Below are 19,561 nucleotides of genomic sequence, written 5' to 3'. Positions count from 1 at the left end.
AGAGAAAAAAAACAATATAGGTTTCGGTTATCTATTGCTGTGGAGCAAACTGCCCTTAAACTTTGTGGCTGAAAACAAAAACAATCATTTTATGGTTTCTTGTTATTCTGGGGGTTAACTGAACTTGAAGAACCACTGATGTAGCCCGTGAACCAAAGCACTTATCACGGCAGCCAATCCATACAATCCCTGACATTTCATGTAAGGACATTGGTTACCTGTCCCATCAGATTTGAACACCTTTAGAATACTGTAAAAATTTCCCCGACTTTATGGGTCCTGCCTCCCCATAGAACAATTCAGAAAACCCACTTCTCCCAGTCCTCTTGGAAGCCAGGGCACCAATATAAGACCTAAGTCCCACCTTTAAAAAAATCAAATTCATGCACCTCAGACTTCAATTCACAACTGAGTGACAGGAGGAAATGGGCATCTACCCTGCATTCAGTTCGAGGCAAAGGTGACAGGAAAAGCAACTGGCTTTGAGGGAAGCAGTGGTAAAAAAAAAATGGCTACCAAAAGCCACCAAAGCGGCTTCGAAGTATCTTCAGTGGTGGTTGCAATAAAGTCTAATTCCTAATGAAAGAGCAGCACCTGGAAGCAGCAGTAAAGTGGTTTATGAGACCTGGTCTGGCTTGGTGGCGGGGGGATGGTTATCTGTTTATGATGAGCCTACCATATGCTGGAGAAATGTATTTGTTAGATTTTTTAAAGTGTTACCACACATTAACGAGGGAACCAGGAAGAATACAAGAGACTAGATTCAAAGAGTATTTGCAAAACAAAGTTGCACATAGTCAGGGGAAATCACTGTGTTGGAGATTCAAAATGGTTAATGTACTACAAAGCAATAAAATCATAACCTTGGAGTTATCTCCTTTACCAGATAAAAAGCAAAGGCATCACACCTTATCAGCTTTCTACAGATTAACGTCTCATAGTACAGGGCCAGCTGGGTTCTTTTTAGTCAATTTACAATCCCTGAAACAGGATTATAATCAGGCAGGATTATAAGAAAACGTTCACATATATTAATCAAGAAAGCAGATTTTTGCCTTATTCCAAATTTTGGAACATTTGCCCTACACAATTCCTACCCCTAAAGTAATGAATTGACCAAATAAGATTTTCCAGAAATATTCTAATTCAATATCCTTAATTTGACAGGCCCTTTTATTTGGCCTGTTTTAGGATTAAGATGTGAAGACTTCCTTGTCATGTAGTTAACAAAACAAAGGTCTTAATGATATTAACAGTTCACACTTTCTGGAAGGCTTTAGCCCATGAGGTCATAGTTTTAATTACTCCTATGATAACCAGAAATCATTTTATTGCCATGCAAGAGCTTACTTATCCCAAGAACCCTCCCCGACTCACCATCTCAGAGCTTCATTTGTAGGGCCTTTCACTGAGGATGAAATCCCATTTTCTCTGAGATGCTCAAAGTTCATCAGTGATTCTGGCTTATCAGAAATTAACATCCTTTTCCACCTGTCGGGTGGGGACAATAAACTAGGAACCAGTGTGCTCAGAGGATTTTGTAGGCCTTGTTTCCACAAACAAACTGCAGTTCTTTCTCTTATTAGAGAAATTAATGAGATTAATGAAATGAGATTTTCCTTTTTATGTGACATTTCTGGCATGCTCAGCGTTCCAAATTTGGAGATGTGAACCACTGCATATCACTACATTGCCATAAAAACATAAAGCAACCCACAAAAGCACTTTGAACACTACTTGCAGAGAAGAACTATATACCAAATTTTCTATAGAATTATATATTCCACCAGTGATGCTGTCTACAAAAATATTTGATTGTCTATAGAGCTATGGTAGCTATAAAAAGCAAAATTTGACTCACTGTCCTTTAACAAAGGATAGCTGGGATTTTTCTAAGCTTGAAAATTGTAAAAGCATTTGTCAGAATTCCAATTAGGAATAGGGTCATCATTATCTTTCATTTTTCCTGAGTAGTTATACTTTGCAGTCTATATTAAGATTTACTATAGGATATTTTTTCCTGAATTCTGTGGTTCCAATGGAACAAGACATCATTCAAAGAACACTGGGTTTTATTTTCCATAAGCATAGGTTAAACCTGAGGATTACAGATAGATAAGAAGAAAATAAAATGGTCTGCTTACATGCTCATCAGAAAATAGAACATTTAAAACAATGTTCTGAAATAAATCACCATAATTAAATATTGGTTAACAGTTTCATTCAGTCTTATTTCCTGTCCCACTGATCTAGGGCTAGCAGACTATGTTAATGACTTCTCTGCTTCTGTACTAAAAGAGTCCTATAAGTTCCAATTTTTAAGTCCCCTGATACAGTTTGACAGGTGTCAATAGGTGACCACATCAGCTTAAACTGGTAAATTTGTTCTCATAATTCTATTCTCTGCAATAGCAAGAATCAAGAAATCCTGGTCATCATTCCCACTGAGCCCCTGAGATTGTCCTTTTCTGTTGTTTCTCTCAGAAGACCCAATTTTTGGTGATAGCTTCTAGCAGAGGGCTTCTTCAAGTTTGAGAGAAAAACAGAAAACATCTGTTTGGCCAGATGGCGTAGTTTAATTTATCACAGTAGCCAACGATATCAGAATAGAGGAGTAGAATCTAGAAATCTCACAATTTCACAAAGACTTATGAGTCATTACTCTGAAGGTAAGTACACATTCTAGACAGTGAGGGGCTTTGGCAACTTTCTGTGTTCTTCTAATGCAGCCTGTAAAGTGCAGACTAGGATTCCTACTGATTGACAAGGGTATTTTAAACCCAGAAACAAAACCTTCTTTAAAGTAAATGTATTGGGGCTTCCCTGGTGGCGCAGTGGTTGAGAGTCCGTCTGCCGATGCAGGGGACACGGGTTCGTGCCCCGCTCCGCGAGGATCCCACATGCCGCGGAGCTGCTGGGCCCGTGAGCCACCGTGAGCCATGGCCGCTGGGCTTGCGCGTCCGGAGCCTGTGCTCCGCAACGGGAGAGGCCACAACAGTGAGAGGCCCGCGTACAGCAAAAAAAAAAAAAAAAAAGTATTAAAATCACCAATCCAGACTTGGAATACGAACAAGAGTATGCTTTTACCCTTCCTGAAACATCTACAGTCATTACGACACACATTCGCAATATTTTTACCTGGACAAGATTAATAAAGGAAAGGTTGAGCTCCTGTGTTTTGTCAGCTTTTTCAGCATTGTGGGGTTGATACACAGGGTAGCTCTTTTGAGTGTATAGAATTAATTTAAAGTATATAAAGCATGCAAAATGCACCTAATTAACTTCTGGCCTCCTGCGTTTCATATTGTGACAGATTAAGGCTTTGGGGCCACCTAGTGGTCAAATGGGTAGCGGCTATCTAGTGGGAAAAAGGGTATTTATTTAGAGTACAGTAAAAGATAGCTTGACAGTTTTAATATTTTCAATTAAGAGTTTAGTCTTCAGGAAGGCAACAACAACAAAAAAGAATTGTCAGAGGAAACTGGTCACTTAATTCATATAAGTGGACAGGTACCTAAGAGTGGTCAATTGTTAAAGTTTTTGCTATCCCAATAACCAGAGTGATAATAAAACATTTTAAAATAAAGAAGGTAACATAATAATTATAGAAGCCTGTAGGTCTCTCACGATTCAAAGGGTTTTTGTTATTTGTTTTTAAGATATTTAAGGCCATGAAAATATCAGCAAAAGCACTCAAATTTATCAGGATACTGAGTGAGAGTGTTCTGAGAGAAAATGGCCGAGCTGATTATACTCAAGGAAATAAAAACTTTTTCTATTTCTTTTAAAGAGTACAGTGAATATTCCAAGACCAAATTTGAACAAGTCCTCTCTTTTTTTTTTTGCGGTGCGCGGGCCTCTCTGTGTTGTGGTCTCTCCCGCTACGGAGCACAGGCTCCGGACACGCAGGCTCAGCGGCCATGGCTCACGGGCCCAGCCGCTCCGCGGCATGTGGGATCTTCCCAGACCGGGGCACGAACCCGCGTCCCCTGCATCGGCAGGCGGACTCTCAACCACTGCGCCACCAGGGAAGCCCCTCTCTTTTTTTGCTTATTAATTTTAAGTCATCATTATGTGTGTGTTTCAAATATGTGTATAGTTAGATGACAATATTATTTAAAGCTTTCAACTTCAGCTTTAAAATATAATTAATCTTATTAATACAATACACTAATGTGTATACCACATTGAGTTTACCATCTTTTCTTATTGAAGTATAGTTGATTTACAATGTTGTGTTAGTTTCAGGTATAGAGCAAAGTGATTCAGTTTTACATATATATGTAAATATATATATATATTCCTTTCCAGCTTCTTTTCCCATATAGGTTATTACAAAATATTGAGTATAGTTCCTTGTGCTACACAGTAGGTCCTTGTTGGTTATCCATTTTAAATATAGTACTGTATGTATATGTTACACCCAAATTCCTAATTTATCCTTCCCCCCAACCTTTCCCCTTTGGTAACCATAAAAGTTTGTTTTCTATATCTGTGAGTCTGTTTTGTAAACAAGTTCATTTGTATCATTTTTTTTAGATTCCACATATAAGTGATATCATATGATATTTGTCTTTCTCTGTCTGACTTACTTCATTTAGTATGATAATCTCTAGGTTCATCCATGTTGCTGCAAATGGCATTATTTCATTCTTTTTTATGGCTGAGTAATATTCCATTGTGTAAATATATATATATATATATATACACCACATCTTTATCCATTCATCTGTCAATGGACTTGAGTTTACCATCTTAATTTCAGTTTTGCAAAAAGTAAATATGGACAAGAGTATATACATAAAAGCTGATTCAGTATTTTTTGGTGATTCAGTATTTTTTTCTTTGTTTCTATGAATTATTATTTCTTTTAAGAATGTTGTAGGTGGGGTTTCCCTGGTGGCTCAGTGGTTAAGAATCCGCCTGCCAATTCAGGGGACACCGGTTTGAGCCCTGGTCCAGGAAGATCCCACATGCCGCGGAGCAACTAAGCCCGTGCTCCACAACTACTGAGCCTGCGCTCTAGAGCCCGAGCTCACTGCAACTAGAGAAAGCCTGCGTGCAGCAACAAAGACTCAACGCAGCCAAAAGTAAATAAATAAATTAAAACAAAAAAAAATTTTTTTAAAGAATGTTGCAGGTAATCAAAAGTCATTTCTTACTTAACTCAATTTAAATTAGTCCAAACTTATAAAATCATTTAGGTGAGACTACGAAGTTGAACATAATAACCACTATTGACCTTAGAAGTTTTTCAGAGGTGAAATTTTTAATTTTTACTGAGAAAGTAAGTGGAGTAACTAAGTCAATGATTTGCAGCGTTGTCTAAAGACCACAAGAGCTAATAGTTTACAGAATAAAAGCATGTCCTGTTTTAATTAGATTAAATACATATGTTTACATTTAGGTTTTCTTCCCAGAAATTAAGACAGCAAAATGAGGGGCTTCCCTGATGGTCCAGTGGTTAAGACTCTGTGCTTCCACTGCAGGGGGCACGAGTTTGATCCCTGGTCAGGGAACTAAGATCCTGCATGCCCCATGGCAGTGACGAAAAAAAAAAAAAAAAAAAAAAATCTGAGGATGGGGAACAAATCGTTTTCTTTTTTTTCCCCCAAATCAATTTAAAGTGATAGAAATCAAATTAGTAGGTGTCTAGAGTGGGGAGTTACTGCAAAAGGGCAAGAAGGAACTTTTTGAGACACGAAAAATGTTCTATGTATCAATTGGGGTGGTGGTTACACAGTGTATACATTTGTCAAAACTCATCAAACTGAATACTTTAAATCAGCGGTCCCCAACCCTTTTGGCACTAGGTGCCAGGTTCATGGAAGACAATTTTTTCCACAGACGGGAGCGGGGGGGATGGTTTTGGGATGATTCAAGTGCCTTACATTTATTGCACAGTTTATTTCTATTATTATTACATTGTAATGTATAATGAAATAATTATACAACTCACCGTAATGCAGAATCAATGGGAGCCCTGAGCTTCTTTTCACTTGCCACTCACTGGTAGGGTTTTGATATGAGTCTGAAAGCAATTGATTTATTATGGTCTCTGCTAATGATAGTCTGTATTTGCAGCCGCTCCCCAGCGCTAGCATCACCACCTCAGCTCCTCCTCAGATCATCAGGCATTAGATTCTCATAAGGAGCGCGCAACCTCGATCCCTCGCATGCGCAGTTCACAGTAGGTTTCACGCTCCTATGAGAATCTAATGCTGCCGCTGATCTGACAGGAGGCGGAGCTCAGGTGGTAATTCGAGTGATGGGGAGCAGCTGTAAATACAGATGAAGCTTGCCTCGCTTGCCTGCCACTCACCTCCTGCTGTGTGGCCCGGTTCCTAACAGGCCACGGACCGCTACAGGTCCGTGGCCCAGAGGTTGGGGAACCCTGCTTTAAATGTTTCCATTGGTTTTATGTAAATTACACCTCCAAAAAGTTTATTAAAAACCACAAAATGAGATCAGAAATTTCAGTTGTGGAGTTTGTGGGCTTTGGCAATAGAAAACCAAATAGGTCATAGGTCAAGCATAGCACAATCAAATATCCTGTTTCCTTTTTTGCCTCCTAATTTAGTAGATCAGGTTTTTTTAAATTTAAATTATGTAAACTAAAGCAAAACAAAAACATCTGTGACACAGTTTAGAAGGATTACAGGGTGCAAAGCCTGGATTCTGTATCAACTCCAGGCAAGAAAACTGGCCCTAACTTCATCAGGAGTCCTTCCCAAATCTACCACTTATGGCATAAGCATTGACCAGATATTTACTAATCTAGGCCTTTCATTCATCTTGCTTCTACCATAGTTTTCAAAGGTAAATTTGAAGCTCAAGAGCTTAACCTTTCGATCATCATTGTCTTGCTGTGGCCACCCAAGGCATGAAGGGTAAAATGCCTTATCTGTCTCTATAGTAGAAAGACAAAACAATCCTTAGTTGATGTCTTAGAATTTTTCCTGCTGTATACCTGAATATGTAAAAGCACAGGGAATGTCCTAGCAGGATACAGGCTACAATGCACAGTTACCTTTGGGAAGCAGAGTGAAATGGAGAGAGGGGAGTGATAAAAGGAGACCTTTTACCCTTTTTACACTCTTCTATATGAATGGAACTTTTTATAACAAGATATTTTATAACAAGATATTTTATAACAAGATCAGGTATTTACTGTGGAATTTTAATAAATAAAAAATGGGACCTTTTTTTCATTTTTTTTTAAATGGATGGATTTTCCACTAGGTGGTAGTAGAGAATTACAATCAATATTAGTCTGAACCTGAAGGGCAAAAAGAAATACTTATTAAGCCGAAAATCAAAGGCTGTAGCCCATTTGCAGCTACAAATATTTATTAAGTAGATCAGTCTGAGGTTTAATTGCTCCATGAACACCAGATGATAGGTATCTGCTCTTTTGAGTAATGCTTTCCTGGTTATGTTCTCCTGTAATCTGATTTTCTGAAAATGGGCCTGAGATGTACTCCTACTGAAAGTGAACAATTGCGGTGCATTATGGTAGGAATGATGGAAACTTGAGAAGCATTATGGTAGGAATGATGGAAACTTGAGAAGAGATACACACACTGACAATCAAGATATACACTCTTTTTTCTTAGCTGAAGTGAAATTGCAGAAATATACGCTGGATCTGTACACATTCCTCTCCTTAAGTCTCCCTGGATAAAAGGAGGATATGTGGGCATCCCTGGTGGCCCAGTGGTTGAGAGCCCGCCTGCCGATGCTGGGGACACGGGTTCGTGCCCCGGTCTGGGAAGATCCCACATGCCGCAGAGCGGCTGGGCCCGTGAGCCATGGCCGCTGAGCCTGCGCATCCGGAGCCTGTGCTTTGCAATGAGAGAGGCCACAACAGTGACAGGCCCGCGTACCGCAAAAAAAAAAAAAAAAGGAGGATATGTATCTGAAGGATGAACATCCACAAGTGGGCTGTGGATGCATCGTTACCTAATCTCCAACATGCTTGACTCATCGCATCACTGACCCTTATGTCTCTGCCTAGTTGCTTTGCCCATTCCATCCAAAATCAGCAGGACACACATTCTTTTCAATTGCACGTGGAAAATTCTCCAGGCTGGCATATTAGGCCACAAAACAAGTCTCAATGGATTTAAGATGGTTGAAATCATATCAAGCATCTTTTGGGACAACAGTATAAAACTAGAAATCAACTACAGGAACTTCCCTGGTGGTACATGGCTAAGACTCTGAGCTCCCAATGCAGTGGGCCCAGGTTCGATCCCTGGTCAGGGAACTAGATCCCACATACATGCCGCAACTAAAGATACCTCACGCCGCAGCAAAGATCCTGCATGCCGCAACTAAGACCTGTCACAGCCATAATAAACAAATAAATAAATATTTTAAAATACTGTGGAAAAAACTGCAAAAAACACAAACACATGGAGATTAAACTACATGCTACTAAACAACCAATGGGTCAATGAAGAAATCAAGAAGGAAGTCAAAAAATACCTTGAGACAAGTGAAAATAGAAACACAACTGTCCAAAATCTATGGGACACAGAAAAAGCAGTCCTAAGGGGGAAGTTCATAGCGATAAAGGCCTAACCCCAAGAAACAAGAAAAATCTCAAATAAACAACCTACTCTTACACCTAAAGGAATTAGAAAAAGAAGGACAAATAAAACCCAAAGTTAGTAGAGGAGAGGAGATAAAGATTAGAGCAGAAATAAATGAAATAGAGACTTTAAAAAAAGAGAAGATTAATGAGACTAAGAACTGGTTCTTTGAAAAGATAAACAAAATTGACAAACAGCTCTTTATATATTTTGGATATATCTCCTCAGACCTTTTTTTTTTTTTAGATTCCATATATATGTGTTAGCATACGGTATTTATTTGTCTCTTTCTGACTTATTTCACTCTGTATGACAGACTCTAGGTCCATCCACCTCACTACAAATAACTCAATTTCGTTTCTTCTTATGGCTGAGTAATATTCCATTGTATACATGTTGGCAGGCAGATTCTTAAGCACTGGGCCGCCAGAGAACTCCCTTTCAATGTTTTTAGTTTTCCCCATTTAAATCTTGCATGTTTTTTCCTTTTTGTTTTTCTTGGTGAAGGATTGTCCAAGCTACAGTCAATCTTGTAAGAGGCTCCCAGGGTCATTATAACATAACTACCGTATAACAGTATAGCATTAGAGTCTATTATAATCACTTATCAACATATTTGCCTCCTCTATTAGACTTTCGTTTCCTTAAGAGCAGGGATTACATATTATTCACATTTACATTCCAAGAGACTTATTACACTGCACACAAAGTATATGCTTAATAATGATGGTTTAGTAAATATTTGAGAGCACATTCAAATTCAGAGCTACTTAAATCAGATTCAAAGTCTTGTGAAAAGATTTCACTTAAGGAAAAGAAAAGCACATACACGCGTCCGTGTTTGTACGGGAACAAAGGTCATCAAATATCATTCTTAATCATGATCATTTATATTTTAAATGTGCATGCAATAAGTATTTGTTCACTTAAAACGCTGTGAAAATCTCATTCAGAAGAGGCAGAGAATCTGGCCACTTTCCTTCTTCTAAGTCCTGCTTAGCAAATGAACAACCAAAACATGAATGCACAAAAAGGAAATTAGCAGATGTTGGGCAGCAAAAGGAAATTAACAATGAATTGTGTATTAAATCATCTTAAAGATAATAATTCAACGATAACATTAGAAACCTTATGTTCTTGTGGGGTTTTTTTGTTTGTTTTTTTTTGCAGTACACGGGCCTCTCACTGTTGTGGCCTGTCCCGTTGCGGAGCACAGGCTCCGGACGCGCAGGCTCAGCGGCCATGGCTCACGGGCCCAGCCGCTCCGCGGCATGTGGGATCTTCCCGGACCGGGGCACGAACCCGTGTCTCCTGCATCGGCAGGCGGACTCTCAACCACTGCGCCACCAAGGAAGCCCTGTTCTTGTGTTTTGAAACGAGGCAATTTGCTTGTCTTTTCTTTCTGAGAATTTATTTCTGATTACTGTAAGTTTGCTATTAAAAGAGACCATTTTATCACATATCCCATTTTTTTTGTTGTTTTGATAGAAAAGTGCAATTGATTATTTTGTGTATTTATCCAACCACCTTGCTAAAATATTATTAATTCTTATATCTCAGATTTTTTTGGTATTTTTTCTGTAGACAATCATATCACCTATACATAACGAAAGCTTGTTTTTTTCCTTTCCTATGCTTCTATGTTCTTCCTTCCTGTCATTCTTTCTCTCTCTCTCTTTCTTTCTTTCTTTCTTTCCTCCTTCCTTCCTTTCTTTTTCTTTCTTTCTTTCCTTTTGGCTGTTGTTAAAAAGTCCCAAATTCTCTGCCTAAGTAACCCCACTAAGCCATTTTCCATTTCACAGTATAATATTTGACTCTCTAGAAGGGTCTACCTCTTTTTAACTCAATGCCAAAGATGGAATTTCAGTTCTTAGCCTTAAGACGCAGGTGACAAAATTCTCTGTAAGGTAATAAGGAAAAGATGTTATTTTCTGCTCGCAAATCTGGGGAGAATGATGAATGCATTTTTTTAACATAACGCTGTCTTTGTAAATGATACATCTAACAAAGACAAGTTGTCAAACCCCTATACATCAAAGACTTTGGACAAGACTGGATAAAATACCCCTTAACCTATAAAACATCTGTAATCCTGACCACTCATCTTTCTTGATAATGTAAGCTCTAGTGATAATATTGTTAACATCTCCATCTGCGGGAAGCTAAAATTACTTGCGAATTTCTTCTGTCAAATGAGAAAAAGCATCATTGGCATTTCCCTCTTCTCACACACACAGAATAAATGACTCTACTGGACTTTTTATTAAACAAAGAGTGAAAGACTCTTCAATGAGTGAACCAAGCAGAGGGTAGAACCATAAGGAGGGTGATTCCATGCTGAGCCGAAAAATAAGCCCACAATTAAAAAAAAAATGTTTTTAGTTCTAAAAATATCAAGTAAGACAAATCTCTATTTTGGCCTCAATAGGAGCCTGTCTTCCTCTGTGATCTTTCCCTAGCTAGCTCAAAACTTTGTTGTTAAAGAATTATTTGTACTGAAAATCCAGAGCTATTAGAAAGTAAGAACATTATGGGATTTTCTTTTGTTGTTGATTTTTGTCTAAAGGTTTTTGCCAGATGTCACTGGTATGGGTCCAGGTGCACTCTTATCTGTGAGAGTACTAGCAGTTGAATCCAAGCAGGCATTCCCAAACTTGAGTGCATCGGAATCCCCTGGAAGGCGTGTTAAAATGCAGATGTCTGGGTCCCGCATCCAGAGTGTCAGATTCAGAAGTTTTGGGTTCAGACCTAAGAATTTACCTTTTAAATACATTCCAAAAGCTGCTGATCCAAAGACCACATTCTGAGAACCACTGGAGTAGAAGAACAGCTGTAATTCCTGCACATGTTCTATCATTCATTTTTCTAAGTTGGTTGTGTTAAAAATTCATCTGATTCTAAGTGAGTGATTCTTTGTGAGAAATGAGGCTGAGATGGAGAGTGTCTCCATAGAGAGAGTTGAGAATAACCCAGCCTGGGTTTAAGTACACGATGCAGAACACAGAGGTTCCAATAGGTTGCTTTTCCTCAGTAGGAGATCCACAACCCCCCACCCCAAAATATTTCTTTAAAGGAAACATAGGAAAGTTGTGTGATTTTTTTTCTCTTCCTAGATGGATGTATTTTTTTCTTTCTTTTCCTTGGAAGGAAAGTACAGTAGAACAATCTCTAGTTTTTCCAAGAAGTTAATGATTTCTCCTTTTATTTGAGTGTGAGATTTATTCTACCTGTGTGAAAGTCCATGTGAACTGTGTGTTTAGGGTTTTTGTATCCATACCCATGAGTGAGATTGACTTATAAATTTCCTTTTTTGTACTGTCTTTGTCAAATTTTTAGTAGAAAGGTTATTACAAGCCTCCTAAAATAAGTAGGGGATATATCCTCTTTTTATATTCTGTAAGAACTTCTGTAGGATCAGACTTGCTGTTTCTTTTAGTGTTTGGTACAACTTACTGACGTAGCAATTAGGGTTTGAGCTGCTTTTGTGCGAAGATATTCAATGATCAATTCAATGTTTTCTGCAGGTGATTATTAAAATGAAGGATTCGATGTAACTGAAAAATGATGAGCTGATCAACATGTGGAAGCCCAGACAGCAGCTATTTTCAGAAAGAAAGAGCACAGCCCCTTTCCATAACCTGCTATGTCCTGAAGGAAGGTCACTCTGGCTGAGGGCTCCTTTCCTTAAGGTTGAGTCTAAGGGTGGTGGGGGTAGGGCTCAGAGGGAGAGGGCCTCTTGGTTACTTTGGGAGCAAGGGCACCAGGAGTTCAATTCAGGGAGAGGGCTCCGTGCTTTTCAAGCTTTTCAGTTTTTCTGTACAGGGGCAGCTGACGTCCCTCTTTTCCACCTGCCTATGGGGAAGACTCCAGGGCTAGTCAAGATTCACATTTACCAAGTCAGCTGGAGTGGACTTAGGGTCTAGGTTGCTGTTTCATGCAGTGGCATCTGGAACCCGCTAACGCTACTAGAAATCCCCCTCCTGCTCCTTTCACGGGCCCTGCCGCAGCGGTGAGCAGGTGCGTGGGGAACTGAGGTGTGGCCGGACATCTCAGGTCACCACGGGGCCGCACTAAGGGACTCCAGGGAAACGGCTCCTCCGGGAGAGCACAGACAGCCCCCCAGGCCCGGTTCAAGCAGGAGGGCAGGGCTGCGTTCCCCGCCCCCAACCCCACTCAGAGCGCCGAGCTCTGATTGGCGTTCCAGAGAGCCAATCATAGCTTCCGGCCCACAGGTGGGTGGGGTCTGAGCGCTCCTAGCGCTCTTGCGGAGACGGATACCGGGATACAGTCTTTCTGGTGCAACGGGGCACCGGCAGAGTCCCGCTTCTCCGCGCCTCTGGCAGCCCTCGTTAAAAGCCTGCAAGAAGATGTGGCACATATATACAATGGAATATTACTCAGCCATAAAAAGAAAGGAAATTGAGTTATTTGTAGTGAGGTGGATGAACCTAGTGTCTGTCATACAGAGTGAATAAGTCAGACAGAGAAAAACAAATACCGTATGCTAACACATATATGGAATCTAAAAAAAATTTTTTTAAATGGTTCTAATGAACCTAGGGGCAGGACAAGAATAAAGACGCAGACGTAGAGAATGGACTTGAGGACCTGGGAAGGGGGAAGGGTAAGCTGGGACGAAGTGAGAGAGTGGCATGGACATATATACACTACCAAATGTAAAATAGATAGCTAGTGGGAAGCAGCCGCATAGCACAGGGAGATCAACTCGGTGCTTTGTGACCACCTGGAGGGGTGGGATAGGGAGGGTGGGAGGGAGACGCAAGAGGGAGGGTATATGGGGATATATGTATACGTACAGCTGATTCTGTTTCTTATAGAGCAGAAACTAACACACCATTGTAAAGCAATTATACTCCAATAAAGATGTTCAAAAAAAAGCCTGCACCCGGGCTTGGAGACTCGACAGAAGCGGGTGCTGCTGCTCAAAGCCCCCAAAATAGATGCCTATTTTGCAAAGTCCCGAAGCGCCTGCCTGGACGAAGAGGGCATGCATCTGGTGGCTTGCAAATACCTGAAGAACTCGCAGGAGACGCTGTTGTGGGGTGAGATTTGGAACCGTGATTGTGTCCCCCACGTACCATCCAGCTGGGGTAGTGAGGAAGGGATCCGGACCCCTAGATTCCTCTCTCATTCTCTTCACGGAGCCCTGGAGTGAGGTGAGGGAGAGCAATGAGAATAGGTCTCGTCCCTGGCGAGGGAGGGACGGCGTCTGCCCAGACCTTTAGACCCTTTAGTTATGGGAGGAGTACGCTGAGTCCTCCTGTCCTGGCGGGATCATTAAAGCAATCCAGGTCCTTGGGGAGGGTCCCAGGAGAATACTTCGGGTAGTACGTTATCCCTTCGGTTCTCACCGCGTTTGTTTGGATGTGTAACTCGTTCCGTTTAACCTGAGGTGGCCTTAGTTTGTGCAACAGCCGTCTTCTCTCTTAGACACCAACCTCTGGGCTTCACATCCGCACCCCTCAGCCTGAAGTGGGGTATGGAGGGTTGTGTGGGGAAGGGAATCTCTTCTCAGACCAAGGCAATCAGGAGCCATCCAAGGTGCAGGCAGGACCAGGGTTCCAGCCAAGAGAGAATCATAAGCCATCTCCTTTCCCCTTTTCAAAAGCCATCGCCCTACCTCCTTATAATCATGGACACAGTTGCTCCATAATTCAAAATAATAAAGAAATTAGGAAAAAAAATCCTAAGTTGAACTTCTTCTGAATATCATATTTCTAACTGAAATACCAATGATCAGTGATCAGAAATATCTCTCTATTTCTCTATGAGAGAAATAGTATAGTAGATATTTATTCTGTACAGAGTCCTGGAAGTAAATATATTAACTAACAAGTATTTTTTTTCCAATTTGGAATGGTATAATCATGGAAGTCTAAAACAAAAATAAAATTCTAAATATAAAATCAAAATTTTAGTTGTAGAAAGCAAACGATTTTTCTGGACTCTTCAATATCTAAAAAGCAGTTTTAATTTGGTTTCATAATTTAAGTAAACTAAAAGCCAAGAGTTTGGTGAATCCCAGAAATGGATAACCTTCTTATAAAAGTAAGATACCTTATGTATTCTATATTCAATCTGAACTACTGAGCTCTCCCTTTTATAGGTCTTTCAATGGAAATAGAAAAGGACTAAAGAAGTAAAAATTTACCAATAAGAAAAAGTTGAATAAACTTCCATTTTTCTGTAACCCTAAAAAAAAATCATCATGGACATAATTGCTGACCTACTCTTCCTTGGTGCTCTGGTTATCAGAGTGGAGGTTGGATAATATAGATGAAAAACTTGAGTGAGGATACCAGGTCTCTTCACCTTGACTTTGGTTTTCCACTCTTAAGTAGCTGAGTTACACAATATCCGACCACTCTTACGCTAGGGCCAGAGGTGTTGACTCACAAGTGTTCTGTAGAGGATAGAAGGGAGTCAGACCTTAGGCAAGCGAGTCTCAGCCTGGTAGAAGGGTGTGGCCATGTAGCCACTGCAGAGGGGGTCAGCACGTGCAAGTGAGTTCCCCTGTCTGCTTGTGAGAAACGAGGGGAGGCAAGAGGCTGGTGAAAACTCAGCCTCGTGGTCAGTCCGAGAAGCAGCCAAGATGGAGAACTGCAAACCCAGCAGTACAGGTTTTCCAGGAGTCCCAGTGCCCAATGGCAGCCTTCCACCAGGGATGGCCAGTCTCTGCGGGCTGAGCTCCACTTGGCTGGTCTGCATTCAGAGCTCCCCTGCTTATTCAAAAAGGCTGGGGAAGCCAAGCCAGGAGCCTGGAGAGTGACTGAAGGGTACCAGGGACCTGAGCAATGGTTCTTTTATCTTCAGGATATCCACTCCAAGAATTCTCTTCTCAAGCTTGTCAATAGTGATTCAAAAAAAAAAAAAAAAATAGTGATTCCATGGGAGGAAACCAGGTCCCAGCCTTGATTAAAAACAAAAAATGAACCCAAAAACCTCTAGGTGGCCTGTATGGGTATGTAAATGGTGCTACAAATGGTGTGTTGAATAGTCAAAGGGGACTTCTACCCCAAGCATAGGTGAGACGAAAATTTGGAATCAAAGCACCTTGGTATGGTCCCCAGATCTAGGGTCCACTGGAGGAAAGCCACTACTTCAGGACAGACTTCTAGGAGAGCCATCGTCCTATGCCTGGCACATATGTGTCTTCCCCTCCATTGTTTCCAGATGCTACCTTGCATCTGGCATCTACATTTTTATACTGCTTCAAATATAAGACTAATGGGTCTGCTCTAGGACTTCACAACCTCCACTTTCACCCTGACCCCACACGGTCATTTTCTCTTCATGGGGAATGAAAAAGGGCGGCATCCTCATCACCTGGTAAATAAGGGGGAGGGATTCAAATCACAAGGGAAAGGAAAAACTAGTTCTTTGCTGTGGGGAAGAGTTACTGAGAGTTTCAGAATAGTCTACTCAGCGGAAGGAAGTTTTGGGGGTTTGTCATTTGGGGTGTGGGAAGGGATTCCAGAATACCAGGGGCTTCAAGGCTAGTGTGTCTTATTGTTTCCAGCCTCAGTTTGAGTGGACTTCCTGGCATAGAACTGAAAAAATGTCCACTCCTTCCTGTGTCTGCTGACACCTAGGTTCTCTTCCCCGGTAATATGTCTGTGTTCCTATCAGGGTAACAAAGGAAGGGGGAAGAATTCGTGCTCTTCTCTTCACATCTCTCCTAAAAGAATTGTGAAACATCATATGCCTCTTCCCACAGGCTGAAGTTGACCTGAAATTCTCAGCATGGATTCAAATAGTTACAAAGAATAGAAATTTCAATATATATATCAACACATTTACATAAAACTATTAATCACTCTATCACATGTCCAGTGGAATCCAAGTACCGTAATGTTTGACACCCATCATTAATTTTTAAAAGGCACAAGCAACCCCTTCCTTAACAGTTGGAATTTTTACTTTGCTCCTTTTTCCTTTGAATTCCTATTTTCATTTTACTGCCCCCTATGGAATTGTTTTTGAATTCTCCACCCTGGTTGCATCCTAATGTAATATATTTTTGTTCTTGGAAATCTTTTCTTGATCCAGCTATTATGTTTCTTTGCAGCAAAGTACGTTCTAAAAATGAATATTTAATTTTCTCTTCTAAGTGCTTAAAAAGTCATGTGGATTAAAATAATTACAATTATTAAAGATACACAGATGATCAAAACAATATAAATAATACAGATTATGGTAAATAAAATATGAAATTATAAATTTTTTTGAAGTAAAATTTAACTGAAATGCATCTCTTACTGAGACGGATAGGAGCTTTATTTTCCCAATTTCATGTTGATGAAAATTATTTATTGTGAGGCCAGGTTCTATATGATTTCTATTTCTTAAAAAGAAAAAAAGTTTAGTGTAAAATAACTAAAGGATTTTGTTCACATATGTAAGTGTGGGAACAGAAAAAGTATGGAAGTGGAAAGAATTTTCTGGTAGCAGTTTCACCAAATTTTACAAATTTCCTCTCAGTTATATGCCAAAAACTCACACAGTAAGCTCTTATTAAATATTATTTTTAATAGTCTCACAACTCAAATGTAGAGGTTTTTGGGTTTTCTTTTTAAATTTATTTTATATTCATTTTTGGCTGCGTTGTGTCTTCCTTGCTGCGCGTAGGCTTTCTCTAGTTGCCGTGAGCGGGGACTACTCTTCGTTGCGGAGCGCAGGCTTCTCATTGTGGTGGCTTCTCTTGTTGCGGAGCACAGGCTCTAGGCGCGTGGGTTTCAGTAGTTGTGGCATGCAGGCTCAGTGGTTGTGACTCGCAGGCTCTAGAGCGCAGGCTCAGTAGTTGTGGCGCACTGGCTTAGTTTCTCTGCGGCATGTGGGATCTTCCCGAGCCTGGGTTCGAACCCGTGTACCCTGCATTGGCAGGCGGATTCTTAACCCCTCACCACCAGGGAAGTCTCAAATGTAGAGTTTTTCTTCAGTTTTGTTGAAGCAAAGCATTAGAAACTACTTGATTTGCAAAACTGTTCTTACACATACATTAGGTTCTATCACTTTCTCAATACCAAAAAGGCTTTACAAGTTCTTATGAAATAACTAATAATGTTAACCATTCACTTAGAGGCTTCTTGTTTGTGAAACTCAAATTAGATGAAATTGGGGATAGAAAGAAACAGACAGACCCACAGAATTGAAAATGAAAATTCAGTAGGTTCTGAATAAAGACCTTTTTTCCATTTTTTTTAATGTCATCTGGAAGTGCGTTTAAGAAGTATGGCAAAGGGGGACTTCCCTGGTGGCGCAGTGGTTAAGCGTCCGCCTGCCAATGCAGGGGACACGGGTTCGATCCCTGGTCCAGGAAGATCCCACGTGCCGCAGAGCAACCAAGCCTGTGCGCCACTGCTACTGAGCCTGTGCTCTAAAGCCCGCGTGCCACAACTACTGAAGCCCGTGCACCTAGAGCCCATGTGCCTAGAGCCCGTGCTCCGCAACAAAGAGAAGCCACCGCAATGAGAAGCCTGCGCACCGCAACGAAGAGTAGTCCCCGCTCACCGAAACTAGAGAAAAGCCCGCACACAGCAACGAAGACACAATGCAGCCAAAAATAAAAAATAAATAAATTAAAAAAAAATAGAAGTATGGCAAAGAGATGGACACTTTAATGTGTGTATATCATTTCACTTCATTGTCAAAAATGATTAGTTTTATAATTATACATTTGACAGATGAAAAACAGTGTGTCAACATCCAACAGGGAGAAATTAATCCAAAATAAATGAACCTGAATTTTTTTAAGTTTAAGACATTGCATCCAAGATTGCATTTGGGAACATTTCGTTTTATATTTATTCATAAGTGGCTTTCTGCTTTTAAGAACACCATTTAATCTACTTAGTGAAAATCAACAGCTAAATGAAGAGAAGGCATTAGATCATCAATAAGTGTAAATTTACAGAAATTCTATCACTGATTGCTATGTGCATTATGTACAGCAGAATCCACAAGATCTTTTTATCAGATTAATCGGAATCTAGTCAGTATATGATAAAAAATAAATGAGTAGAGAAATAACAGTATATCATAGACCAGAACCCAAGTAGAAAATGTATTTATACAATCCAGTAATATCTGGTAAAAGTTAATGAAAACATTTCTCCTACGAGTCTGAATAAGTTCAAGAAAACATATATTATAGTACCCCTCACATGTGTTTCTTTTACTCCAAAATGTGATATTGATCTGTCAGAAATACATGTTGAGACTTTTGCCTTCACTGCCTTGAAATCATGCAAAATAAGCACGTGAAGTACAGATGAGACATGAGGGGGTCTTTGTTGGTACTCAGAGTGCTTTGTAGCAAGTTAGTATTTCTTTCCATGATTTTCACTAATTACATATTCTAACCCTAAAACAGATAAGGATTGGAAACTTGGCATGAGTTTGTCACTTGAATGAAATCACCACCACCATCAGTATTTCTTGCCAATGCTAAGGAGCTATTCATTCTTTATAATGATCAGAAAGGAAGCATCAAAGTCATCAGATGAAAATTTTTCAGCGTCCCAGCTTGTCCACTGAGGGACTGTCTTAATCTGGAATATTGTAACATAGACCAAAACTCCCTCGTTTCTTAGGCCACATGTCACCCTTAACACAAGGCTACTCGACCTGAAGCATTTTTTTTTCATTAAATATTGTTGATTTACAATGTTTCAGGTGTAGAGCAAAGTGATTCAGTTACACACACGCACACACATACACACATATATTCTTGTTCATATTCTTTTCCATTATAGGTTATTATGAGATATTGAATATCGTTCCCTGTTTTATACAGTAGGTTTTTATTGTTTATTTTATATATAGTAGTATGTGTAGTATGTATCCATTAATTCCAAATTCCCAGTTTATCTCTCCCCCCACTTTCCCCTCTGATAACCATAAGTTTGTTTTCTACACCTGTGAGTCTAGTTCTGTTTTGCAAA

Source organism: Monodon monoceros, unplaced genomic scaffold (genome assembly GCF_005190385.1).
Source record: "Monodon monoceros isolate NGI ecotype Baffin Bay Population unplaced genomic scaffold, NGI_Narwhal_1 Super_Scaffold_3, whole genome shotgun sequence".
Taxonomy (NCBI): domain Eukaryota; kingdom Metazoa; phylum Chordata; class Mammalia; order Artiodactyla; family Monodontidae; genus Monodon; species Monodon monoceros.
Note: the sequence above shows the minus strand (reverse complement) of the source record.